The 27,921-nt window shown below is 39.7% G+C and overlaps 1 protein-coding gene and 1 long non-coding RNA gene across 4 annotated transcripts in view; one reads left to right on the forward strand and one right to left on the reverse strand.

Annotated features, from left to right (window-relative positions):
• Window positions 1–27,921, reverse strand: part of LEF1 (lymphoid enhancer binding factor 1) — a 91,484-nt gene that overhangs the window by 40,447 nt on the left and 23,116 nt on the right. The window lies entirely within an intron of this gene.
• On the forward strand, window positions 8,492–19,464 carry LOC137166459 (uncharacterized). Its single transcript, XR_010923703.1, has 3 exons — window positions 8,492–8,559; window positions 8,927–9,003; window positions 19,310–19,464. It is a non-coding gene; the product is annotated as an uncharacterized lncRNA (long non-coding RNA).

The raw sequence follows: 27,921 nt of genomic DNA on the forward strand, positions 1-27,921 counted from the left end.
AGTCATATAGCTCAGAATCTAGTGCCATGATATTTTGCTAAATTATGCTATCCTTGCTCTCCTCTTAATTTTACGGTTTTCAACACAGATTTGCTTTCCTGTGGGAAGGAGATAAGAACCTGAGGATTTTAATTTAAGCTTTGGCCTTGTCTTATATTTTGCAAGATGGAGAGAGAAAGCAGCACTAGTAGGTATTTTAAAGCCAACAAGCATTAGGTCCATTTTTATGACCAAATAATAGAAGCAATATGAATTTTCAATAGTATGTATGAGTTCAGTGCTAAAGGTGATAACTCAGACGGCTGCTCATCCCTCCTTTTATATAAATTAAATAAAATAGGTGCCAACAAATTTCAGATGATTTAAAAATCATGTCTCAGTTTTTAGCTACAAGATTTGTGCATTGACTCTTCAATAAGCAGTTATTTTAGCTACAATAATCAGGATATTGTAGATCTGTAGATGTGTTTAGGTCACACACATCCGTTAGGTAGTACTGATTGTTCAAGTTTGGTAGCTAACCTTTTATTCCACGTTGAATATAATTAATCTTCATGTTCCATGGCAGCAGGCCTACCCTGGAATGAGTTTTTGATATTATCCATTCATGCTTTTAGTCAGCCCTCCCTTCTATCCTATAGGTCTTCAGTGTCCTGGTGACATTTATTTACTTAAACGTCTTATTTCATGGACCATGGACATAAGATTATCCAGTGTGCCTACCACATGCTACTTTTAAGTGCTTGGAGCAAGTAAAGCATCCTGTTTGCCTTCATTCAGCCCCAGAGACCAGTGAGTGTATCACTCAGTAGCTTCTGTAAGAAGAATGGTGGCAGCAGTCTAGCTCCTACTGGACAGTTGTCTACACCACAAAACCCTGGGTTGGCATGGATGGCAAAGGCTCCAAGGACTGAATGGACAGCCTGAACAACCCACTCATCCCTAGAGATTGTACCTTGTATACGAGGGACCAGACACATTGGCTATGGGAGAATAGGGAAGGGAACTTTATTAACATTGTTTGTGCCATTACCATCCTAAGAACAGAGGAATTCTCTCCAGGCCTTACAGTCCAGCTCTGTCAATGAACAGAAAATAAGAACCAATGGATGGTCTTCTTGGAAGTCTGACATTCCCAGAAGTACCAGGTCAAAGTGATCATAGCTGGCTGAGCCATGCACAGAAACACCTTCAAGTTACTGCTTGCCAGAAATTGCATTTCTGGTAGTGCCCGTGTTTTAGCCCCCATAGATTCAGATTTTGCGGAATACTTGCTGGCAAGTAGCAAAGATGCTCCCTATTCTACATATCTCTAAATTTCAGTTCAAAGCTGGAGCACTGAATCAAACACTGCTGGGAAGGTTTTGCATTCAGTTTCAATTCTTTTTTTTTATGCTGTTTTTCAATGTTCTTCTGGTGACCACAGAGGAATGCCAACATTCCACAAACTCATTCGGGGAATGGGATTCAACCTGGACTTGGCTTTTATTAAAAGCCTTTTGTAAGTCTGACACTAGTGAAAGAGAGTGATACCCTGCTTTACCCATTCATTTCCCTGAATCTTAAGGCCCCTCATTGGGCTCTCCAGGGCATGGGCCCTCTGGGCTGAAAAATCTGCCAGAAGCGAGGGGTAGACAGCAGTGTAAGTCACCCAAAATCTTAATTCTGCTGCAGAGCTGACACTGCTAATATAATATAATGCCAGGCAGTCAATCAAGCCTTGTCTCTATGGGAGCGGGAGAGGAAATCAACATATCCTATGTGAATATAAACAGACATAGTTATGGCACTATTACCACCACCCCCCATCACCACCCGCTCCATATAGACATACTTTTTCCAGGCTGTAAGTGGGCCTTTTTTCCAGTTCAGTTCATGTCACTTAGGAAGGGGTATATCTATACTGTGTATAGATATAATGTGCTAGCAAGCTCTCATGCCTCTCCCAGCAAGGTTCTTATGGAGCCCTGATAAATTTTAGAGTTGCCTCTCCCCTGCTGAAATTTCTGAGGGAAGACAACAGGTACAGTTGACTGCCCTCCTCTAGGGATGGGGAAGTGGAGTCACAGAAGTGCAGCTTACCCCATACACATAGATAGGGTGTTTGAAAAATTAACCTGCAAATACCAATTTTCATCTATGGCATTTCATCATTACATGCTGCATTCCCCCCACTAACCCATCTAGCAGAAGAATATTATAAAAGTTGCTGCTAAGTCAGTTTGCTCAAGCATGATTTGTATCATATTATAAGTATTATCACTTAGCATTGTAGTTAACTGCAATTAATCCTGCTCACACTGGAAAGCTAGCAAGGTTTTGTTTTTTCACTCAGAGGGTCTCCTTTTCAGTGTGTGTTTTATTCATGTTTAATGTGACAAGAGACACAGCTAGAGGGAGGGTGGAGGAGAGGGATTTTCTTTTCTTTTGGGGGGGGGGGGTCGGGGGGACGGGGGGTATTTTCATTTTTTTTAAGTCCTAACAAAAGAGATGACTAGTTAAAACATTTAGGAATGTGTTGAGTTCCAGCTTTCTCCAGGCCAGAGTCAGAGGTAGTAGGATGTTGTACAGGAAAGCATCAATAGACAGTACGGTAATAATCTAGGTCATGTAGAGAAGGAGAGGAAATCAAATAATTTGGTTTCTCTTCTTGTACAGTCATCTAACCATTTTAGAGATTGGTTTCCTTTATCAATCTGCATTATGGACTGTGCACATCAGCCTTTCCCAATTATTCTATAATGTAACATATTTTACTGCAAAAGACTTGAGCAATTCAAATAGATCTGAACCTAGGGACTATCAGTTTGGGTCATGCACACTGTAAACGCTATGAAACAGAGACTATATGCTGTCTATTTCTGCACAGTATTCAGTATACACTCAATGACTGCACAATTAAAAACAGCAATTGCTACTTCATGCAAGTTTTGAGGTTTGGATTTTTATACTGGTGCGATGCATTTATACTGGTGCATGTACAATATACCTTTCATTCCAAGCAATTTACAAACTTGGAACCTAATCCTGTAAACCCTTAATCATTTGATCAATCCCACTGAAGACAATGGAACTACTGCATGACCATGGACAACTTTGTGGTTAGGGTTTCAGGACTGTTCTTATAAAGGAAATTGAACCCTTCATTGAAATGCAATGTTTGGGTACAATACCATAAAGCAGTTTAGGATGCAGTTCTTAAAATTTGTCTTTTAATAAAGTTATACCCAACTCTTATATTGCATATAAACAGACTGAGGCCTATATATTTAGAGGGAAAAGCGAATAGTTAAGCATGTTGATGTTTGTATACACGAACACCCATTTCATCACTGTATTGGAAATATAGTTGAACTTAATTTTCTATGTAATTTGAAGAGAGATTAACAGCCCCAATTGTTTTGTATGTTAATGTGTACATGAACAAAATTACATGCCATCTAAGAGGGGAAAAAAAGTGTCCAGACTTACTAAAAAAAAAAAGTTTCCTTCCAACTAGTGTTTAGAAGAGTACTACAAGACACATACATAACCTCATCTTTGTGCAGAGGGCAGAGGATATCCTCCCATATGACGGTCAGAAAAAAAAAATCTCAAAGGCAGAGATTCACAGATTTGCAAACCTAAAAACCTGTGTTATTCTTTAAACCACCTTGTCACAGGAATGATATAACCTTTAATGTTTAGAAACAAGGTAACTGTAAAGAAACACTGAAGCCCATTAACCTGAGTGTGTGCCAGTTATGCCCCCATTGACCAGGCTCAAAAGAGGAATTCACACCTGAAAAGCTAAAAATTAACCTTGATCTTTTGAGATCACCAGAGTCATTCCAAGGGCTCCATCTCTGTTGTTACATAACAGATAAAACTCCACTGGAGCATGGCGCTGCTGGCACATAGGGTCGCAGGTACATGGTGTGATTCTCAGAATCTCTTGTGGGAATAGTCATGTACATGAAATAGCTGGTACTTAGTGAACCCTCTCTGGGCCATTCCACACTTCATGGAAGTTTTGCCATTACCTGTGTCCTAACAGGACAATATATCATTATTTCTTACTAGCATAGGGCTAACAGACTGCTAGACACTTTACAAGCAGGTAAAATAGTGTCCCTGCTCCAGAGAACTTGCAATCTAGACTGAGTTGTCACAGCAGAGCTGGGTGTCATGACAGCTAAAGACAAAAAATTGAGCTTGACTGTGTATGCTGAATTCCTCTTACATTCTTACACCTCCTGGGCATTCAATAGACACTAGTAACGTTACTAGTCACCTTTAAGATTGGATGTCTCCTTAAAGTCATTCAGAATGTTACAGCTGCACCTAATATTTCCACAAATGAAAAACAAGAAAGTGTTTAATAGAAAAAAGATAAATGCAGCCACAAAAGAAACCACACTTTTTTAGCAGGATCTTTCCATATACAGAATGTCAGCCTAAAAAAAAGTTATGAGTTTATGACCAGAAGCAGAAAATCTTTAAGAGTCAATACAAAGGCAAACAGGCTTCCTGGCTGATGGCTTTTTCTTCAGAAACTAGTAGGGCTTTATCTACATTAGGTTTTTTTTTTAAAAGAAGTCTCCCATTGTGGCATTACCACAACTGCAGCTTCACTGCTGCAAAGGTCACTGGTGGACAATTTCCACAGAACACACCAGCATAAGAAAGGCTTTAGAGAACATATACCACATGATGTTTGCAAAAAGAATCTAAGCCAAGGTTTCAGAAGTGACTAGTGATTTTAGGTGCCTTACTTCTTTGGTGCCCAACTTGAGACCTCTTAAGAGGGGCCTGATTTTCAAGCAGCAAATACCGAGGACATTATGAAAAGTGCCTTTAAAGGTGCTCCAAGTTGGGCACTTTTGAAAAATCTTGGCCATAATTTTAACTTCCTTTAAAAAATACATTTTAGGAGGACCCCAACATCTCTCAAAAATACATTCAAATCAATTAATCTGAGAAGAATTTGGGAAATAACAATGTCATATATTAGATTCAATTTAAGCCTAAAAGTTTTTCCTCTATTTTTAAAAGGTCTGTGAAGAAAAAATGATTAACTGAAGCTTCAATGAAAGACAGCAGCTGTAAGGTATCTTACATGCAACAAGTGTGCAAAACTATATGAAGCCCACCACTGAACCACTGCAAAAATGTTTATTGGTTAACATTAGGGATCAGTCAAGCTGTTTTGGAAACTTGCATTGAGCTGAATGGAGACATTTGTTTCATCGGGTGCTGAGAGAAAGATATTCAATAAATAATCGTCCAAAGAGCTCTTGTATCCATGACGACGAGGATGCGTTAACAATTGGACAAGGACTTTAAGAAAGATACAACAACAGGTATGATTCAAACACCATGAGCAAAAGGGGAGAATACTGTGGTAATAAGTGGACTGATACCCTTACTGAAGATTAGTAAAGTTCATGCTGTCATCTCCATTCATTTCAATGGGAGTCACTGCAGGTATTAAATGTGTATATACAAAGTCAAATCAAGTTACCAGATTACTTTTGTTGTTCCGGGCAGTACCTAAATAACTAGATGGCTCTGACATCCCCATCACCACCCAGCATCCGTTTGCAACCTACAGGGCCCTTAATCCCAATCATTGTCTGAAACCATTCCAGAGAATCCTCAAAGCCTTTCATTTGACATGATCCAGGCTGACCTGCCCCATGACCTGATCTCAGCTACACAAGTTTCTGACGTGCAACCATCAGTAATTACTCTGACTCGTTCCCAGCCTCTAGGCTAAAATAGTTCTGAACTTCAGTCATTGGATGGATGCAGTGGCATCACACAAATGCCAACAAGACTCAATGAGTCAGAAGAATAAAAATGATTTAAGAGTAAAAGATAGCCTGTCTGTAACTTTACACAGAAAGGAAACACCAAAATACAATTGTTCTACTGGCTGATTTTTATGTTACCTTGAAAGCCACTGTTAAAATATATCTGCACTCTACTCAGTCCCTCCTGTTGTTATTAAGAGAGTGGAAGATACTGTTATTTAATACAACAATCATATGAACTTGCTACAATGACACAGAATTTCGTGGTACACATATTTTAAATCCTGCCTCTCCAACCCTGTCCTGTTGGAACCTCTGAGACCACACTGCTTTTCTCAGAAACTATAGAACACTTCATATATATATAATCTATTTCCACAGAACTCTCACTGCTATAGTGTATTTTCTCTTTTCTCAAGCAAGGCATGTTTATGCAGTTAAAGTTATAATTACAGATTAAACAATCGCCAGTGAAAGACTGTTACTGTGTTAACAAACAGCTCACGCATACAAAAGTCATGGACTAGGATGCAGGTACGTGCAGAGGACCAAAAGGACCTGGAAATCTATTAATTTGATCCAAATTAAAAACATGCAGTCATTATCAACGAGAGGCACTACCACTTGGCTGGCAAATTCATGTTCAATACCCTTTGAAAGGAATATTCATGCTTTGTTCCTGAAAATGAAGCTGCCAATTTTTTTTTAAAAAGTCAATATTTGACACTTTAATTAAAAGTTTAATTCACAAATAAACATTTGTAAAATTTCAGCTAACTCCTCTGGAAAAAAAATATATAGTGAGTGCATTACAGAGACCTTGTGGGAGGGGATTTCCTCACCTGAGAAAGATTTGGGGGGGGGGGAGAGAGGCAGAAAGAGCCATCTGTCACTTGGTATCCAATTTAGTCAATCCCAAGAGCAAGTGTTTGTGCTCTTATATATTTAAGAGTAAGTTACTTTTGGCAAGAAGGATTTAGCAGAACCAGAGAGGGGCAACTCCAAAAGCAAGGAAAATCATCCCAATCTTCCCACCAAAACAGTGACTGAATTGTAATAGATTAGAAAACACTTAGGTTTATGCATATGAGGACTTGTTTTTGTTCCAATAAAGTTAAGACCAAGATGAATGTAGTTTTGAATAATGCAGGAGGTGGGGAGCCTAAAGACATTCAGGAGGTCAGGGTCCCATTGCCACAAAGGTTTTACAAGTCAGAGACAAGACTTAACAGGTGGGTGAAATGAACAAGTGGGCTGGGAGATGGGTGGAGAGGATGGGGATAACAAGAATAGAATGTTTTAGCATAAACTAGACACATAGGTATAATAAGCTGATCAGTATCAGAGTAACTGCAACTCACCACTCTCCTAGCAGGTTTAGCTAGTAGCTTTTTGTGGACATTATGGCAGAGGTGTGGCAAGCTTGAGATATCTAAAGTTCAACACCTAAAAAACATTGACAGTAATAACTTTTATATAGTTTTCATTCTAAATATCCTTTTCTAGCTGTTTGAAGAATGTGAGCTCTTGATCTGACATGCAGAGATTATTTTAAAAAGAGGGAATAGAAAATAATGATATACTCAAAATATATGGCAGTCTCTGAATTACTGCATTTTCGATCACCTGACCTTAAGTAAAAGGGTAGCAAAGATTAAGAGGACCAGACAAGGGCAACAGAGATGGTTAGTGGTGCAACAAGGGTTAACATAAAGGGTATCTACAAAAAATTAGGTTAATTTACCCAGTAAAGTAGAAGAGTCAGTGGGGGCTTCAGGAAAACATTCCAAATTATGAAAGCCACAATAAAAACTGATCAGTCCCTTTTGCCCTGCTTCCTAACACGACAAAATATATTAATGGTCAGTAAATTCATAAATAAAAAGGAAAAAGTATCAATTCATGGATTTGCTGCTACAGGAGAACAGTCTAATACTGCAGCCACTTCAAAATAAGGGGCTGGTTAGTTTTGTAACAACTGACAGTAACCAAATTTCATGTTTCTGGGGATAAACTGATCACCTGCTAAAGTGAGAAAGGAATTCCTTCTCCACCCCGTTACAATCAGGTAGGTAAATTACAGGGGCCTTTTGGGGGAGTATTATCTGAATTAGGCAATCACTACAGAGGTAGGTTACCCAGCTTGAACAGAAGTGGTCTGAAATGGTATGACAAATCCTATATTTTTATGCAGAGGAGGTTCTGTAGGTGCAGTAATTCTCTTCATTCAAAGCAACTAGGCTCATTTTGTAAATGAATTGCTGGATGTTCAATATCACTCTCCATCTGGAGCTTTTGAATAGTTTCAACATAAAAGTTGGTTTCCCCCTACCCCATTATGCAAGATAGGATAAGGATCTGCAATAGCATAGGAGACCAAGAGGAGGGGGGGGGGAAGAGGAGAGGAGAGGAACAGCCAGGCCATCCGAGCCAGGAGCAGTGAAATGTGCTAAAAATCTCTACCTTATTGCAGGAAATTTCTGCTGTTGCTAGGGAGCAGAAGAAAGCAGCTGGTAACTAATTTAAAGGAGCCTGCCTGTCTTCTAGCTGTCCTGTTGCTGGGCAGCCCTGTAGCAGCTGGCCCTAGCTGCAACACCTAGGAAGACAGTCAGGGTAGCAGCAGCCAAACAGATGCTTTTACCAGTCACCCAATGAGCTAAGTTTTAGGGCAGACAAAAGGGAAGGGACAGAAATGTTGGGGAGGAGAGTGGATGAAGCGGACGGCAAAGCCCTTCAGCAGAAGAATGGGGGTGAGGAGAACAAGGTGAGGATAGCAGGAAAGGCAGGATGTAGGAAGGGTTGGAGGCAACAACTCTAAATTTGTACTTTGGAACTATCAGGTTCATAGATTTCAAGGCTGGAAGAGCCATTATGAACATTTATTTGGATTTCCGACATAACACAGGCCAAAACCCATGACCTCTCTTTGGGATAGACCATAGATTTTAGAAAGAGAATATATAAAAGATTTCAGGTTTAGAGAATCCACCATGTTGCAAAGTAAGTTGTTCCAGTAGTTAATTACCCTCATTGTTAAATAGCCTGCACCTTATTACTATCTGAATTGGTCTGCCTTCAGTTACCAGCCACTGGATCTTATTATGCATTTTTCTACTCCATAACTATTATAGCTCTGAGAGAGAGCATTTGCAGCATGGCCAGTTGAGAAAGGATGAGAAACCTGTGGGTCTGCCGAAAGTGACACGAGGTGGGTCACTTAAGAAGCTTTGGATTTGCTTGCTGTTGGTGTGCTTCGCAGTCAGGTATTTTTAAATCCGGCAGAATAGAGTTTGCAACACATAGGCCGGGAACATAGACCAGCATACATATCACAGTTTTAAGCACAAAAATAATGGAGTAAAGAGCTGGAAAATGAAGGCAACACATACTCACTTAGGAAGAGTGAGACTTGTAAATGCAAGCCAGACTAAAAAAGAATTCATTCTGTAAGATCTATACAGTTAGCACCCAGTACTGTAAGTGAAGCACCAAAGGAAGCAGGGGAGCACTATGGACAAAGAATGAAGAAAAAACATGAAAAAAGTTGATAAAGACTAGGATAAATACCACCTAGTTGGTCAGTTTAGAGTATCTACTAATTGGTTCAGATTGTACATCAGAGAGGAAATAGCAAAATTATACTAAGGTGATATGTAAAGGATTTTTTTTTCAGTGAGTTTGTGCTCTTTTGCCATTATCATGCTACTTGTTTATTAATAGTGCTAAGATTTAAAAATAATCTGGCCCTCTTTGGTTTTGTTGGATGACCATTGACGAGGTGGGGGAGTGGGGGAGAAATAGCATCTCAGATATGTTTATGTGAACTCACATCTTAAAAAGGCATAGGAGACAAGCTTTATTCCAAGTGTTTAGTAGGCACTGGAGTTAAATGAATGATTTTAAACAGCTTAATTAGAAATTCCTTGCCACCTGAAGGAACTTATGAACTTGCAAGAGATCAAAAATTGACTTGGTCTTCAATCAGTCTTCACAAAGCCTGAATTTCTACTGTAGAACATAAGAGGCCTGAACAAACAACTTTAGGCCCTTCTATCAAAGGGCACAAGCCCACTCCCATTTACAGATCATCATTAATATGCCATGAGTTTACACACAGAATGTTGTAAGATCTGATAGTTTTGAAAGTAACGATTCACAAAGGAATGGAATGCTGACAAGTTGATTGCACTGTCCCAGTGCCTAATATACAGGGCATTCACTCTCTAGAAAAGATTTATATTTACAATGTAAACTACATCACTTATTAAAAATAGTCCTCATATCTAAGCATTTATCTTTCATTGTCAGCATATAGCATTAACTTCCAGGAAATACCCTGCAATTTGAACACCGATTAAATATTTATTTTAAAATCAGTATTTTTAAATAGTGATTCCTTTAGTCTTGTTCAGCCTTAATATAGTTTATATTAGAAAAGGTATAAACATATCTATGTTAAAACAACATCAAGGTTGCAAAGTCAAGCACTCAAGTTAGGAATGTCAGAATTAATGTTGCCTGCGCATCCTTAATTCAGCCCCCTTATACATGTATTCTAAGATAGTCTTTAATTATGTTTCACATATCTTTTTCCCACATGGGCAACCTCAGTTCTGGCATTTCATAGGTTTTTACTTTGAAACCTTTACATTTAAAATCTGTTTACAATAATGTTATTTCCTTTTTTTTAAAAAGAACTAAAAAAACCAAAATTACATGGAATCTTTTTGACCCCCAACTTGGGTCATCAGCAGAGTTTGGAACTTTAGAACTGCAGCACAGGCTTCTCTGCCACTGGAGAAAAGGGATTAACTTGTAGTAGTAATGAGGTGTTATCCTCCATGTGGAAGAGCCTCTGCCAGAGGATTCCACGGCAGAGGAACGTAGAGACCCAGGATTCCTAGGTTCAATTCCAAGTTCTGCATGTGGATGTGCTCTAGTGGTTATAGACCCTTCTGCCACCATGCTACCTTCTTTCCAAACTCTCATTCTGCTTCTTTCCAACTCCTCCCTTATCTAACCTTCCTCTCCCCATCAAGCTATAGGAAGATCCCCTCAATTCAAGGTGGTTTGACCCTCCACTCTCATACCCTTGGTCCTGGGCTTTGTTATTTTTATTGTCTCAGAGGAGCACAGTTATCTTGGTGGTTTACAGATTGAAATTTGGTCTTCAAAGCAATTAATGGACCAAACTCCAGATACAATCAGGATTGGGACCAATGCCTTAAACTGGCATATAAAGCTGACTGGGAGCCAATGCTGGATTTATTGAAGTGAGGATGTGGACTACATGCTGTGGCAGGAAACCAGGTACTTTGTTGGTCAGCATTGGGATAGGGCACCCATCACCCTGGGGTGAAAAATGTGCAGCTGCAAAGGCTGCATATTTAAGAATATGTAATCTCACCAAGTTATGTTGTTTTCTTTAAAGAATTTTTAGCATTTCTAGCCCAGAAAAGACTGCATATGTTTATATTATCAAGGCTGCTGTGGTTCAGTCTGGTCTGCAGATTCACAAATAGCTCTAAGAGAGGTGCAAATGTATTATTACTTTCATCTTATAGGGGCATTAGATTTAAAGCCTAATTATGACCACTTAGGTGCCTTTTCAATGTTGTTGTACCAGATACAGCTAGCCAATATGCTTATCCCATGCGGCTGTTCATATCCTTAAGTTCAAGAGGTTAAGAGGCTTCAAGTTTTACATACTGAATATAATTTAATTGTGCAATTGAAGTTGTTAATAATAAGTGTCTTGATAATCTTTAGACATGAGGGCAGAAACATTTTCAGGGCTATTATCTTCTAAATCTTGGAGTCCTGCAGTTTAGGATTGGGTGGCTTAATAAAAGATTCTCAAACACTAGAGGCTGATCCAGCAACAGACAAGTCATGTCAAGACAATAAAATGAATACTTAGAATGAAATTCCTGGTGTCTTACAATGATATACAATGGTATTACAACACTGTGGGAAAATAAAGATGAATGTATTCATAACGATGCTGGTATTCAAAGTACGGGCAGACACTGGTATTTCTACCACCATCTAGACCTGCTCTGAATCTGCCACAGAATCCACATCTGCTTGAAGCATAGTACACAGAGTCTTGATTATATTGTGTAGTGTCACAAGTCTTAGGATCATGTTCAATGTAGTTAACATGCCGGTCGCATAATATATGAAGGGGAAAAAGGGAAGCAGAGGGTCAGTTTATTGAAATTCAAGACTTCTGTAGACACTGACCCTGCATACACTAAGTAAAAAAAAAAAAAAAAAGTTTTTAAACTAACTTTGAGTCTAGTTAAATCGTATTAACAGATTTATCCAATAACATGCAAATTTGGGTTTTAAAAAAGTCTTAAGTCTCAGCTCTAAGTGATTTGACTTCTTCCCTGATGGAATCTTCTAATGACCGACGATTTAGCGCATCAAGTCTTAGCATACATCAGTGCAGACAATATAATCATTTATTGGAGGTAAAAAAAGTCATCTCATTAGACATCCATCACTGGATATGGTCAAGATGGTCCAATGGCTTAAAATAAAATATTCATTTTAAACTGAAAAAATCCTCCAAAAGGTATAAATGATTACACCAAAAGCAGCAGCCTACTAAAGCTTCATTAGGATTGACACTGCACGCTGCACATCTGGAGGTAAAACATCTGCAAATATTAGAAGTTGTTGTGCCTTCTGTGGAATAGTTCTGCAGAATGTAATAGAAATTAACCCAACAGAGCTCTACTTTAGTTCTTCTATTAAAGAATTCTCTCTTTTAGACAGGTTATTTGAATCTTCCTACATACATTTATTGCCAGGATTAATTTTCTACTGAATTATATACAAATTTGTAAGAACTGCAAAAACCTGTTGAAAAGATGTGGAATTTGAGAACAGGACATTTCTATCAGAGTTCAATTGTGACAAGAAAAAGATGCTGATTTGATTTGTAACCGCATCTTAATTATGTTGATAAGAGATGAACAAGAATAATTTGGAAGAGTTTAGGTACTTTTATATGGAAGGGGCATTAAATCTACAGGTAGAAGATGACTTGTAACCCACATACTATATATGGTGACTGATAATCTGGCTAATAACCTCTACAGATAAATTAGCTCATTAGTTACCAATTGAAATCCAAGATATCTAGCCCAATGCTTTTACCCAGTGTGAACATACTATCTCTCCACCACTTGTATTAACGTGGAATGCTGATAGAGAGTAAGTAACAAGGGAAGTCGAGATTAATGTGCTTAAAGTTGTGTATGTGCTTATGTGCTTTGCTGGACAGGGGCCAGAACACTCAGCATCTTGCAGAGTAGAGCACTTGGAACTGTTTTTAGAGAAAATTCTATTAACATTTCCATTTTACATGTAAAGGAGATATTTCAGTGAGAGTTTTTTGTGAGTATCGGAGTCAAGCACAGAATATCTTTGACCCACTGGGCAGGTCCATGAAATTGTGCAGGGAAGAGAGGGCGGCAAAAGAAAAAAAGGAGTGGTTTGAGAAGGATTCATATGCGTGCGATCACACACACACACAATCACTCGTGTGCTATATGCTGCTGGAGCAGAATGTATTCTATATGTGCCGTACCTAGACACTGGTCTTGTGGCAAAGATAAGAATTTTTGCAATGGTCTCCCAATGCTAAGGAAGGAGTTGATTGAGGCTTGCTTAACAATTCAGTAGCTCAGAGTTTGGATACACATCTGAATGCTGACCTGCTAGCTAAGTGTTTGAGATTCACCCATCTTCACTAAGAATACATCTCCAACATTAACAAGTTAATTAAGAAATGTTACACTCTTCAATACCCAACAAGTCAACTTTATAGTACATTGGAAAGAACAAACTTTCAGTCTCTCAGCATTACCAAAACCAAATGTCTTAATTGATCTTAGCATCTGTTTAACTTCAATTTCGTTTACTCTGTATCCCTTCCTCTTCCACATTAACCATATGAATTCTCAGGGGTATTAACCCTGAGGTTTACCTGGAATGCTTTTCTAGTTGCTGTTGCTTAGTTTTACATAGGAGCCCAACTGTACCTCAGTCCTGTAACAAAAATAACACTCTTCCTTTTATGTTTAGGCCTTGACTCTGGTAGAAAGAAAACCCCATGGTGGACAAACAGGATCTCACAGGTCTTACTTGGGTTCCCCCTGTAACTGGAGTGCCTAGACAGGACCAGACTATTTTCAATCATCATTAGAAGCCAAAATGTTTTTTCAAGGCAGGAAAAAGGGGTCCAGAGGACCCACGATGTACATCTGTTAATTAAGGATCAGCCTTAATCAGAGCCTTAAAAGCCCTGACTCTTTCCTGCTGGCAGTTGCATGCTCCTGCTGCTTGAATGCTGTATATGCCATATCTGCCTGCTAGACCATGATCTGCCACATCAAGCACCTAGAGGGAGAGGCATGAACAAACTTCAAGATAGTTGAGACTGCAGCAGTGCGTCTCCACACCTCCACCTTTTTCCTCCCCTCCAGTCTATTCATTCTGTTACTCCTGAGCTCTTTCATCCCATTGGCCAGAGGGCTTTAAAAAAAGTTGTTGGTATGACACAACACACGTGATGCCTTTTAAATTCTATGTCAGACCTTCCTGCCTGCTGCTAGGCTTAATTTCTTATTCAAGAGCTGCCTTTTCAAATTTAAAGGAAAAAAACACTTTAAAAGTTTGAAGAGTTAAACAATTCTAACCTTTGCCCACTGTAAAGTAAAACTGTATCAACTTGTCTGGCACAAACAATGTAAGGTCTTTTTGTGATGTTTAGTTTTTTTTAATTCAGGTCTTTAGTAATCAACCCTACTGGATGTACTTCTGTTGTATACAGACTACTGCTTGCATTAATAGATATAATTACAGACCAAAGTCAATCCTAGAAAACTCTTAAAACATTATAAGTATGAATTATGCTTTTAAAAAGAGACTTCTGAAGTTCACCCTTATCCTTCCATTACAAATGGTTCTTTCAATTTTTCATGCACCTTATCCTAAATATGTGAGGAGGATGGATCATTTTCATCATAACTGTTTCCCTCCTTAGTAATTTATATACAAAGGCCATAGTAGGCTTTCGGGAGAAAGAGAAGCATATTGTGAGACGCACATTGCAAAAAACAGTTTATCAGGCAAAAAATTAGCATGTACCAATACAGCTTTTTAAAGGCATTAAACTGTTAGGTTTTTTTAAATCTCTCTTCATTTCACACAGAGCTACAGGAGGTCACTAAATATTATAATAATCTTCAATAAGGGATATTCTTGCTTTAAAAGATTTTCACACTTCTTCCTCATCACCAGATCTGGATTCTCACATTTATTCTACACATTAAAACAGTGCTGTCACCACTGCAAGGAGTTTAAAGAGTCAGGATTTCTGTCAGTGCTTTCATTTGTTCTAGGCTAAAATGTTTAGCACATAAAGGTCTTAGCCAGGCTGAAATTAGAAAGAAACAAAAAATAAAAACAAACCCATGTTTTTTAAAAAAAAAGTACAACCAATCCAGCTTTTAAAAAGCTGAACACGTGAGAAAGTGTTAAGATTGGCAAGCAGGCACCACACTATTATTCATCTTGCCATCTCTTACAGCCTCTACTTATATCTTGTTTTGACAAAAAAAAGTGGAAAGATATTTTAGGTAGCCCAGGAAGGTAGAGATACTTGATTGTTTGTGGAGGAAAAACAGAAAAAAGTGACTGATGAGTGAGCAGAGCCTACAAGCTTGAAAGATCTCTCCCCCACATGGGACAGATGAGCGGTAAAACAATTATTGAGTGCAAGGATTTAAAAAAATCCAAAAAGAACAAGGAAAGAGGGGTGCAATTCATAAAAGTGCTAGCTTGAAAGGCTTGGAGACTGAAATCCAGTGTAAATTTCACCTTGTTACCCTGCTAATAAGGTGACCCAATATGAACCCCGAGGGACTACCTCTAATGGCAATGGGTTCACTTTTCAGCGGGTCTCCTAGACCTCTTCTATACAAGGAGGGGAATCTGCATTAGCAGAACCTGGGTTCAGACATTTTTCTTTGCAGACTAAACTCTCAGTTGTCAGTGTCTTTGGCTGTCTTAAGAGCCAATTTGTCCTTTTTTTTGGGGTGTTTTTTCCCTTTTGCACTATAAAACTGTATTGAAATTCATTCGTTTCCCATAGGCCACTACATAGCTGTCACGTAGCAAAACACTGATATTGTGGTGGAGTTTGGTGACCAACCACTGTGGAGCCCAATTGTGCCTTAATAAGCGCTGTACAGTCCATGACAGTCACTATCCAATAACCATGTTATTTGCCACTACCAATGTTAGCCAGATTTGAGCCAGTGACCTGGGAGTGACAGGTTCTATCCCATAACTGGAGATGAAATGGGGGAAGAGGGCAAGATGTTTGCTTATATATTACTGAGACGCTCTTGCAAAAGGATCAGCATCCATACACAAAAGCTGTATCATAATAAGGAAAAAAAGTCTGGCTTTGAAAGAGTCAAGCTTCTAGGAAAGCAATTAGGAGTAGTCATTAATTGAGGTCTGGGACCATAAACCAAAAGGCATGGAAGGGGTTGTGCTGCTGGCCCAACCCACCAAAAGACTTGTAGTTTTTAGCCAATCTTTTTTCAGCACAATCAGCAGAGTCTTTTTAAATAAAGAGTATTTCAGAAAGCTGAAGCCAGGATCAGGGGACACGTCAGATCCTCCCATGTTCCTCAGAGAGGAAGGACGTTCTTTAGCCTACCATTCTCAGATTTCAGTGGCAGTTCAACATTTAGTTCTTATTTTAAGAAGGAACATTCCTAACTTAATCACACTGCTGTCTGCATATTTAAAAACAAAAAAACCTAAAAGAGAGCGGAGAATGCCTTTCAGTTTGCTGTATGCATTTGACAGCACTTTGTATGTAGACAGTTTCCCTGAGTTATTTAGCACTCAGCAAAAGGCAGATATTTTTTTTTAAAAATGCAATCATGAAACCACAGAAATTAGCAGGGGGATTCTGAAGCAACTGAAACGATCTTTAAGTTAAGACTGACAAGATTTCAAGTTGATTGGCTGGAACAATCAGTTTTGCCCATTCCTAGCAAAAAATGCCTCTTGCCCTGTAAATTTTCATATGCTGGTACCCATTCTCTCACCACATTTCTTGAATTTTTTATTTCTACTCCTCATGCCCAGTCTAGAAAGAGTCTGCTTCACAAATGTAAGGATCCCAACACATCTTCATTAGATGTCCTATGTCAGCACCAACACTACAGCACTTCATGAAAAGCAGGCAAAGAAATCTGTTAATCCTCCACATTTGAGAATGAAACTGGAAAGAACAGTGAATGCTAAACTGGGTTTTAAAAAGACAGTTTTAAACTAGTTAAGGCTGACACTAGTTACAGTTTGCCTAGTTGGTGTGGACAAAGCATAGTTGGATAATATAAAACAGTGAGTTCCCTAGAGGACTAAAAATCACCCCCACAATACTGAGGCCAGGCATATTTATCTAGAACCAGTTTAAGGACATGTCTACACAGTTTTTGTGCTAATGTAAGCAGGTGCAACTCCTTACTGTGGGCACAAGTACAGCGGTATAAGGGCTTGTCTTCACCAGATGTGCTACAGCGGCACAGCTACGCCACTGCAGCACGTGTGAAGATGGTCAATGGCAATGGGAGAGAGCTCTCTTGCTGGCATAATAAAACCACCTCCACGAGATGCAGTAGCTATGTTGGTGGGAGAAGCTCTCCCTCCAACGCCAGCACTTATGTTGATGTAACTTTGTTCACTCAAGGGGTTTATTCACATATAAGTTATACCCACATACACAGTAGTGTAGGTATTGCCTTAAGGTGCTTGCTATACCACCATAAACCCTTTATACCAGTATAACTGCCTGTGCTATGGGGCTGCATCTATTTACCCACATCATTTTTTCTACTAATTAGTTAGATACAAAAACTGCATTTAAGCCAAGCCTTAAAACCACTTCAGCTAACTATCTCAACACACTCTTTCCTCTCTACAGCCCTTCTCTCCTCCCACACATACTTTAACAATTGCTGTCCTTGTAGGACAGTCGGCAAGAGACCAATATTGTACCTGAGTCTATCAAAACAATGCAAGATAGATTAGGACCATTCATCTATTGGAGAACTTCTCAGGTTTGTAAACTAAATTCTGGAATTGGAATCCAGAACTCTATAATCCAACACAGAGGGAAGATGCATAAACAGATCCTTAGAAGTCTACATTATTCAGTTGCTACAACATATCAAAAGGATACATCCTCTTCTCACAGCATGCTATTTTTGTGCCTTTTTTTTTTTTTTAAAGTCTGAGGAAGGAAATGCTGCCTCCTCCATAGATACAGATATATACAGGGAGGGGGATGCTTTGCCTCCTCAGAAAACCCAGGCCAGGTGTTTCATGCTCTAGACTTCAGGGTAAGGCCAGGCCTGCTAATCTGTAGACTCACTCAGTAATGAGATAAAAGATTTCAGTTAGTTGCTGAAGCTTCTACTGTGTGGGATGGAACAGTGCTAGCAGGCAGCAGAGTGTCAGTCCTACAGGACTGCCTGACCTTTCCCAGGGCTTTGATCATGCTGGCTCACAGTGGGAGATAATGAGCCCTTTGCAGAATCTGGTGGTATTAAAAAAACCCACCAAACACACACACCCCACTTCACAGCAGCAGCTTTGAGCCACATTTTTTACAGCTAGATACTCACCTGTGTTTCCAGCATCCCACCCAATCCTCTGCTTTCCTTTCTAGATATTGTTTCTAGACCTGAACTTTAAAACAGACCCATTCTCAGTATTTACTCAGAAGAAAAGTTTTTGAAGTCCAAATGGAAGCTGCTTAGCCCCGTTTTCAAGCCCTTGTTTAAGACAGACTACTGCTCTAACTCTTAAAACCAAAAACAAAACAAAAAAAATCCACCATCACCCACCCACACTTGCATATCACAAGAGGTAAAAGTCAAATTTTCAAGTAAACAGCATGATAGGCAAAATAGTACAAAAGTCTTAACAACATGCAGCTAAGCCATAAGTAGTATGATAACAGGAAGGAGTATTGTACAACTGGTGCAAATGAAGTATAGATATTTCTGCTTCTACTTTTGAAGGGGTGGGATTGGGTCAAACAAAGTCTTAGCTCCACTTCCCTTTTGAATATTTCATCTATATTATTTATTATATATAAGGCTACCATTAAAAATAAATTACATCTTATTTACAGGGGTCTACCTCAGAATGGCTCATTTGGATTAAATTTAAATTAACAGCTGTGGTACTAAGTTAGTAAAGTATGAAACATCTGGAGCCCTGGGTAGAATGTGCTGAATATTGAATGTGCTAATTAGATCAAATCTTGAATTATCTTCTTTAATGAGAAGGTATAAGCCCCAAATCCACCTAATACCTAGTCTATTTTTGGCTTTGTTTTACATAAATTTGCAAGTGGATCATCTCAAATTATTTTTGCTCATGCAACTTTAATATTTTATTTTTTGCAGTTGGTTACAATTCCTTAATGCTATGATGTGGACTGCATTGTCTACAATGTTTATACCACAAACATGGGTCATCGAGCAGAACTCTCATCTGTGGAAGCGCACTAAAGCCAAATCTAGCAAACCTAGATGTTTTATCCCTATTTAATAAAAAATTATAATCAGCCATGTTGTCTTCCTCTAGGAGGCTAACTGTAGATTTCAGATGCAAGTTTTACTTTAGGGCAGGCTCTATGATATTAAGTCTCCATTAGCCTACTGAAATTTCATATGTATACATACTAGAGCTTTCTCATCTCTGTTAATTGGGTTTTGTGGAATCTTGAGGCCTAGAGGGAGGGTTGCTGATTAAAGCGGCTATGCAGAAGTGTTTTCAGAAGTGTTACATAACAGCAGGAGAGAGAAAGAGAGAGTGTGTATAAATTCCTCTGAGTTACTTGTCTTAGTAAGTGTACCGTTCAGCTTTTGGAAAAACCTTTCCTAAATTTCAGGATAGATTTTCCTGACTGTTTGAGGAAGCCCTTATGCTGCTGCTTCTCACCCTCATTGGAGCTATGCTGATCCTTTGTAAAGGCACACTCACTGGAACTACAGGCGGATTTCTGTACTCTTTCTATTCAAGTTTCACAGAATAAAGATTTCATAGATGTTCCAGAGTTGAATCTCCTCACAGATCCAGGTAAAGCCATCCTCTGGAATTATTACACCTAATCAGATAGTGACCCAGACTCTAAGCCTTTGAACCTTAAATATGATGATGTAACACCCTCCCACCCAGCCCAAGCCCTCAAAAAAGAAAAGAAATCAGCTGATTTTCCCCCTCCCATGCTAGGATTTGGTACATATGACTCGGCCATTAAGGACAGTGAGGTTTTTAGCCTCAGACTCATGTGCAGAATATATATTTCATTTTTGCACTTGATAGAACTGGGCTTCTCCTGATGTGGCCCAAAAGCTTGCCTGATGTAGTCAAGTGCAACTATTCGTACATCTACGATAAATGCAGTCTAGTTTCATTTTTAATCAAGGGGCAGGTGTGCAGGCAGAGGACACCAAAGCATGGGCATAGGCTACCTGGGCTTTCAAAGCATGCAGATTTATTCTCCCAATTTCCTTCCTTTCCAAGCCAGCTGCTGTAGTGATCATGATGTTCGTCCTCTGGCCAGAATGCTGGAAAGCTGGCCTCCCAGGCTGTCATTAATCTCTCTGTTAACCAGCTGGCCAAGTGGGTTTTGCTTAGATAGAGTCAGCACTCTATCCAAAACACCACTGGTATCTCCTACAGCCACATGATAGACCTCCAAAGCCCAGAGTATGACACAAGCCAGAATGCTACTGCTCAAACCAGGTTTCTTTACGTACCAGAGTAACGCACCAGTGCTGCTAGATCACTGGGCAGACTAAGATATTCTCCCCTTAGAAGAGATTAAAAGAAATAATGCGGGCATATTAATGTACGTTTTATCTACATTTTGATGAAACAAGCTCTTTGATACCATGGTGAGGAACACTATAGACAACCCTGTGGTAGGTAAATACAGAAGGTAGAGGAGTCCGGTGTTCCCAAAGGAAGTGCCCAATGGTCTGGATCAGAGCTGGGTTTCTCATAAGTTTGGAGAAACAACCTAGATATATGAAGCATAGATACATTGCAGGTCACACACATGCAGAGGGGAGGATGCAACATTTACATGTAATGTGTGAAATATGAAGACAGTTAAGACTGTTTGATCATTTTACTCCAGCTGTTCAGCTAATTCTTAGTTCTGACCCAATCACGGAGGAAGGATTGGGGAAATGGACAGACATTGGTTTCAATTAAAAAAAAATTGAGGGTGCATAGGTCTTAGAACGTTATGAGACATGTACAGTTGCAGTTCACTAAGTGATGATATAGCTAGAAAGTGTGTTTTGTTTAAGTATTACTATAAACGTAATAGAACGTCACTTGTGGACCAAGATTAACGAACTGTACTTTTGTGAGGTAAACTGGAATGTTTAGGGTTGAGTTAGGTGTTGTGCTGTAGAGAGAACTCCCTCTTCACTCTGCACCATCACTATGCCTGATCTATCCCAGCCTCTTACTGATCTATTAATTTACTACTTTTTAAAAGCACTAGCTGAACAGGAGCAAAAGTCTATTGAGAACTCTTTGTAAGTCTGCATCTGTACAATCTGTTAATATGGTTGTAGGGTCTCCAATATAAAAGGAATTTATGAACAGACACCGAAGTGTTGGGTCCTCTTGAGATACTGCTTATGTAAAAGTTGGGGGAAGAAAGCCCATCCAGCAGTGGGTTTGATATGAATTCTACTCTCAATATATTGATTAGATGGTGTGACAATTCAATATGTATTTGTCACTGGAGTGTGAAAGCAAATGCATGCCCTCTCTCAATGTGTACCCAAAGTATACTGTAATTCCACCCCACTGCAGCATGTCACTGTGAATGTTTTGATCCCCTCTAGCTGACTGGTAGCATGTCCTGTGGCACATAAACTTAGAGTTGGCTGCCAGAAACAGAGATGCAAACAACCTAGGCAAGACTGCTTTAGCGATCACAATTGCTCGTGGGACTCCCTACTGTCCTTATGCCTGCATTCTCCTGCTCTGGTTACTACTACTAGCTCCCCTACCGGCAACTTGCTAGATCTTTGCCCAGCATTCTTCCACAGCCATCTCCTAGACAGCCACAGCCGGAACCCGCCTGAACCTGAATCCCTCTGACCTCAGATTTGTTTCCTTTCCTGGTATTCTGGAGATTATGGAGCCCTCTATTGGCTATATGCTGAACTGGGGTCAGGAGAAAGGCAGCAGTGCTCCATAGTGAGCAAGCAGGGTCATTATATGTGTTCTGCAGTCTCCAAGGCTATCTCCATTCAAATTCAAAATTCTGCAAAAGTCTTCAGGCTTATCACTCGCTCATTTCTAAATTCACCATGGTTTCCCCTTGCTTTTAAAAAAAAAAAAAAAAGTCACTTAAGTCATACATAAAACACGGGTACCACATGTGGTTGGAATAGGTTCGTTAATTCCTAGCTTTCTCAACCTGTTTCCAACCATTCTATACATTTACTTTATATGGCACTTGATGTCATTCTCAACTCATACTAATGATACCAGTGTTTGTCATCAACATATTTCAGAGGAGAAAGGGCAGAGAGACTAAAGAGGACAAAAGCTGAGCAAAATGATTGTAAGGGATATGAGAGACTTTTCCACTCTTTTGGAAAGAGCCATGTAACTTCTACACAGAGACACCATGTAACAGGCAAGGCATCTGGGAGATAACACACCCCCTGGATGACTTACAAACTCAAAGCCCAGCTGGCCTTCTCAAGATGTACTCAAGACGTGGTGTCTTTCTGTCTCAATGCACAAAATCTCTGCTTCCAACTGTGCTTATATATGGCAGTTTGCATGCTTTAGCACTGTCTTCTCTTGTTATTTCCACTGCCTTAACAAAGTAGGCCTTCCAAAAAGGAGCAGAAAATGAGTAGTAAGCTATTAGACACACTGAACAATGAACAAACAAACAAAATTTTCCCAATTCTATTGGGCCATCAGTTTTTTTAAAACCACTAATCTTTAGTTCACTCTCAAAAAAGAAATCTGCTTAAAAACAATGCCAACATAAGAACCACATGCTCATTTGTAGGGAAATAGGAAACAGAAGCCATCTCCTGGCATAAAACAGTCAATCTGTTTTAAGAAAGCAGGAGTCGGGCAGATAGGTTCATCTGACCAACAGGAGAATGGACTGCTTCATGCCATCTCTTTACAGGATTTCCATAGCTGGACTAGGCAGCACATGTGCCCCCAACTAGTTCTCTGCTGCCAGAGAAGTTGATGTTCCCAGGCCTTTTGAGTTCTGAGCACCACTGTCAGAAAGAAGCCTGCAAACTAAAAGATTCATGGAAAGGGAAATCATACTAGGAAGCTGGAGACAATGTGATAAAAAAAAATTTCTATTGAAGGTGGAGGAAGGGATGGGCAGACCATGATAGTCATTTATAAGAATCTGACTAGTAGGAACATTACTATTGAGAAGAAGGCAGTGTTGCCTAGTAGATATAGCACTAGACAGACTCCAGAGACCTAGGTTCTATTCCTAGCTCTGCCACTGGTTTGGTGACCGTGAATAAGTCATGTCCTGTCCTGTGCCTCAGTTTCCCCATCTGTAAACATGGGGATTAGTGGTACCAGCCTCCTTTGTAAAGCATTCTACAGATGAGAATGACCCCATAATGACTAGATATTATCATAGAAGGAAGTACTTTAACATGATCCACTGGAGGATATAAGTAGGAAAGACTATGGAAAAAACCTGAGAAAGGAAAATTCAAGCATAATATCTGGGGGAATCTCTCAAGTGATCTCCCAAGGAAAATGGCAGAACATCTACTATTTGAATTGTTTAAAACCAGAGTGGGCCAAATACTGGAGTATATACTGGAGATCTCAATCCTGCGTCAGTGGGCTTAGAGAGGGAAGAAAACTGTTTTTGTACACCTCCTCCCACTATCTCTGGATTCCCTCTCTTCTAGGATACTGATGCCAGAGAAAGGAGAATGGGGCCCAGGAGGGAGGTGATTTGGTATTGGCTTCCTACAAGGATTGTGATTCAGCACGGCCTGGTGGCACCTTGACTTGCCACCATAACAGAATGGAATTTGCAGACAGAAATCTCTGAAGTTCCCCAACTCAGCCATTCACTATGCAGTATTGAAAACTAAGTTTAATTAAGGTCCAGGTTGTCAATTAACTGAGCCAAATCCACCTTTGACATGAAGTGGAGCTGCATCATCTTACACCAGTGGTGACTTAGCTCTATTAATCTTGTTATTTTTATAACTCAATACATTTATTGCTGGGTGCAGCTGATCAGACTTTTCAATTTGAAAGAGAGGATCGAGCTTTCTTTGGCATTGCTAACTGATCTGAAAAGGAGGGCAGCAGGGACCCTAATTGCCCATATAAGGCTTCATGAGCCATGGCAGTAAGGGGTAGTAGACTGGGTCTCCCAGGATCACAATAGGCATTTCAACATTCTCATAGGAATCTTTTAGACTGGAAAGAAAGTCCCTGTTTGCAGCTTTCTGTACAGGCCAGGGTTCCTGAAGATGCTTGCGTCATACACCTTCCCTGACCACCCTGTGTTGATGTCAGCGAAATGCCCATGGTGATCCACAAGCGCCTGCAGTACCATAGAGAAGTACCCCTTTCTATTGAAGTACTCCATCGCAAAACGATCCAGAGCCAAAACTGGGATATGTGGGCCATCTATCGCCCCACCCCAGTTAGATAACCCCATTGCTGTGAAGCCATCCACTATTTCACGCACATTCCCCAGACTCTCAGTCCTTCGCAGCAGAAAGTGATTAATGGCCCTGCACACTTGTGATAACACAGCACCAACGGTGGACTTCCTGACTGACCGGTAGCAGTCTGGAGTTGCCAGCTTCCACATAGCGATTGCTATGCACTTCTCCACCAGTAGGGCAGCTCTCATTCTGGTATCCTTGTGCCAAAAGGGAGGGGCGAGTTCTGCACAGATTTCCATGAAGGTGGCTTTGCACATTTGAAAGTTCTGCAGCTGCTGCTTGTCATCCCAGACCTGCATAACGATGCGATCCCACCACTATGTGCTTGTTTCGCGTGCCCAAAAGTGATGGTGTACCATGTGCTGATGTTCCGTGAATGCAAACAGTAATCTGGTGTTGTGTGTTTGCATGGCACACAGCAGGTCAGGCACCTCGGATTCCTGTTCCAACTGGGAGTTCATGATATACTGCATGACCAGCCGTGATGTGTTCAGAACACCGACAGCAACAGAGGAGAGTAATCCTTTCAGACAGAGATGGTGGGCATTCAGGAAACTCTGCCATTAAAAAAATGCCACGAACTGCGATTGGAAACCCATGAAATGATGGGACGGAAATCAGTGCATCATGGGATCTTGAGACCGCACCCATGATGCACTGTGGTCTTCTCCATCTTCCCACAACTCTTACCAGTATAAGGTGGCAAGTTGCATTGTGGGATAGCTACCCACAGTGCATTGCTCTCAATGTCAACACTACAGCATTAAGTGTGCTTCAGTGACACGAGTGCTGTGTGGACGGGCACAAGCTCTGGAATTACACTGCTTTTTGATCATCGCTGTAACTTGCATCAACAAAACTTTCCAGTGTAGACAAGGCCTAAGCGGACTTTGAAGGATTGTGTCAGGGCTGTCACCTTACTAATTCTTGCTTTCAATGCACAGCTACTAGCTGCTGCTTAGTGTCCCAGCTCCATGATGTACATAGTTAATTTTGAATTGAGAGAATTACTTGTGTTCAAATCATTAAACTAGAACTGAGGTAACCTCTTCAATAGAGGCACAAACCAATTTCAACCTACAGTCAAAGCACACATTTCTGATTCACTACACACTGAGCAGAATTGACAGAATTGAAATCTGCTCACCACACTATTGGTTTATAGAGACTCCAGTAACCAAATTAGCTTTTAACTGAGAATCGCAGAAACAGACTGGATCAAAAAATGGATGTCTTGTTTTATTCACTACTGACAGGAACTGGGGATATATCATCAAGTTTTCATCTCAGATGCTTTAACCCAGCCACAATTAAAACAGTATTATTCAAAGATAGCAAAAGACCCCTTTTTAAGAGGCTTCCCATGATGGAGACTTCAATTAGTTTTGGAGCGTGGTTTTTTTGGTTGTTTTTAGGGTGGGGAACAAGGAGAAAAAATGGAAATCAAGAAACGTGGCATTACTGCACAATTTTTTTTTTTACAATTGTTTAAGTTGAGTGTCAACTTTAAATAGCCCCATAACGTCTTTTACTTTTGATATCAGAGTCAATCATTTTAAATCATGTGATTCTAGTCAAGCCATCTTGTTCATCATGGTTCAAACCAACTAATTATCCAGTTATTCCTAAAGTCCTCCAGGACAGGAAAGAGTAAAAAACAAAACCACCCATATTTCAAGACTTTTTAAAATAGCATTTTAAAAAAGCAGGGGACAGATTCATGTTCCCCTCATTTGCAGGATCTGATCCTATGAACACAACTTGTCTACATTATGCTCAAAACTAAATATTTCCAGGATCAGGCCCTCAGTTTTTGGTATTTAACTATATTTTCCCCACAAATACTGTAGAAAGAGTTTTCTATTCTACAAAATGAATTCATCTCAGAAGAGATACTTGCATCATTTTGCACTGTGATAGCACATCATTCAAGATGCGGCTGACAAACTGATAGTGACAACTGCAGGGGCTAAACAAAATGGGAGCAGGGAACTGATGAATGGGAAAGCTATTTCACAAAACTCAAAACACACACACACCCCACTACAGCTGGCAGGCACTGGATTCAGTTCAGCTTCTTGTACAATTCAACTACATCATTCTTGATGAGAGATACCACACCACTGTTCTATACTGCAAAGTGTAAGGCAGCAAGGAGACCAATTAAAACAGTTTTCAAAACAAAATGATCTACAAGAGGCTAATTTAATTTGTGATGAATGGAATTGAGTTTTGAACAGGATTAAAAAAGAAAAAGAAAAAAGGAACAAGTAGGTAGACAGTCCTCTTGCATTTTGAATTAGCTGTAATTTGATAAACTTCAGACTGTCATGTTCAGAGAGAAGGGATCCCCAGACCGTCACAATATGAACCACAACTTCACAGAGCATGATTTGTGAGCTCCTAACATCCTTCTGGCACCCGCTGAAACTGCTTACATCGAAAAAGTTGTGCATTTTTAGCTGCTTTTAAATGCAATTTAGCATCATACAAACAGCCAGCTCTCTGCAGATCATTAGCAAGTGCTCCATGGGCCACAGTTTGAGAAGTGACGTAATACTATTCTATTAATACTGCATGCTCAGTGTTTTCTAAGGTCATGAGTCCAAGTCCATGCATTTCCTGGAACAGAAATGCCTTTAGGAATTCTACTCCCCATAGTCTCACAATTATAAGCAGGAGCTATTCTATTTTTTTTTTTTTTTTTTTTTTTTTTGGTACTGGTCTAGTCCTGGAATGTAGCAAGATGAGCTGTTTATCTTTGGCACCTACATTTCCTCAAATACCACTTAAAAATGCTACTTCATAGTTTGATCGATTTTTAAAATGAGCATTAAGGAGCAATTTTAATACAAGAGGTCAGAAGTTTCAAGAATCAGTTTAAATTTAGAGCCTAAGAAAGATCTTTTCTTTTAGCCTGGAAAAGTATTAGTTTTGAATCAAAATTTTAAATTAACTTAAAAAAACCCCAACTCAATTATAACTCCCAAGTTTTCCTACAGGCCTTTGAAATCAGAGCTCCATAAGCGCCAAGGGCCTGTTTTTCAGAGGTACTGAGCACCTACTACTCCAATTGAGGTCAGTGGGCATTCGGTACCTCCCCAAATATAAGACAGACATCACTGACTGTGTCATATTAAAGAACCTAAGAACAAAGTTACATTTTTCTTTAAAAATGCTCATTACAAAAAATAATATTAATAGAACTGGTTAGACCAATTCTATTCTACAGAGCATGGTTACAGAGTAATATATTTTCCATCCCTTTTTTGTCATACCAAAGTCTAATT

Source organism: Emydura macquarii, unplaced genomic scaffold, assembly GCF_026122565.2.
Source record: "Emydura macquarii macquarii isolate MOO-44397 ecotype Brisbane River unplaced genomic scaffold, CSIRO-AGI_Emac_v2 contig_2863, whole genome shotgun sequence".
Taxonomy (NCBI): Eukaryota; Metazoa; Chordata; order Testudines; family Chelidae; genus Emydura; species Emydura macquarii.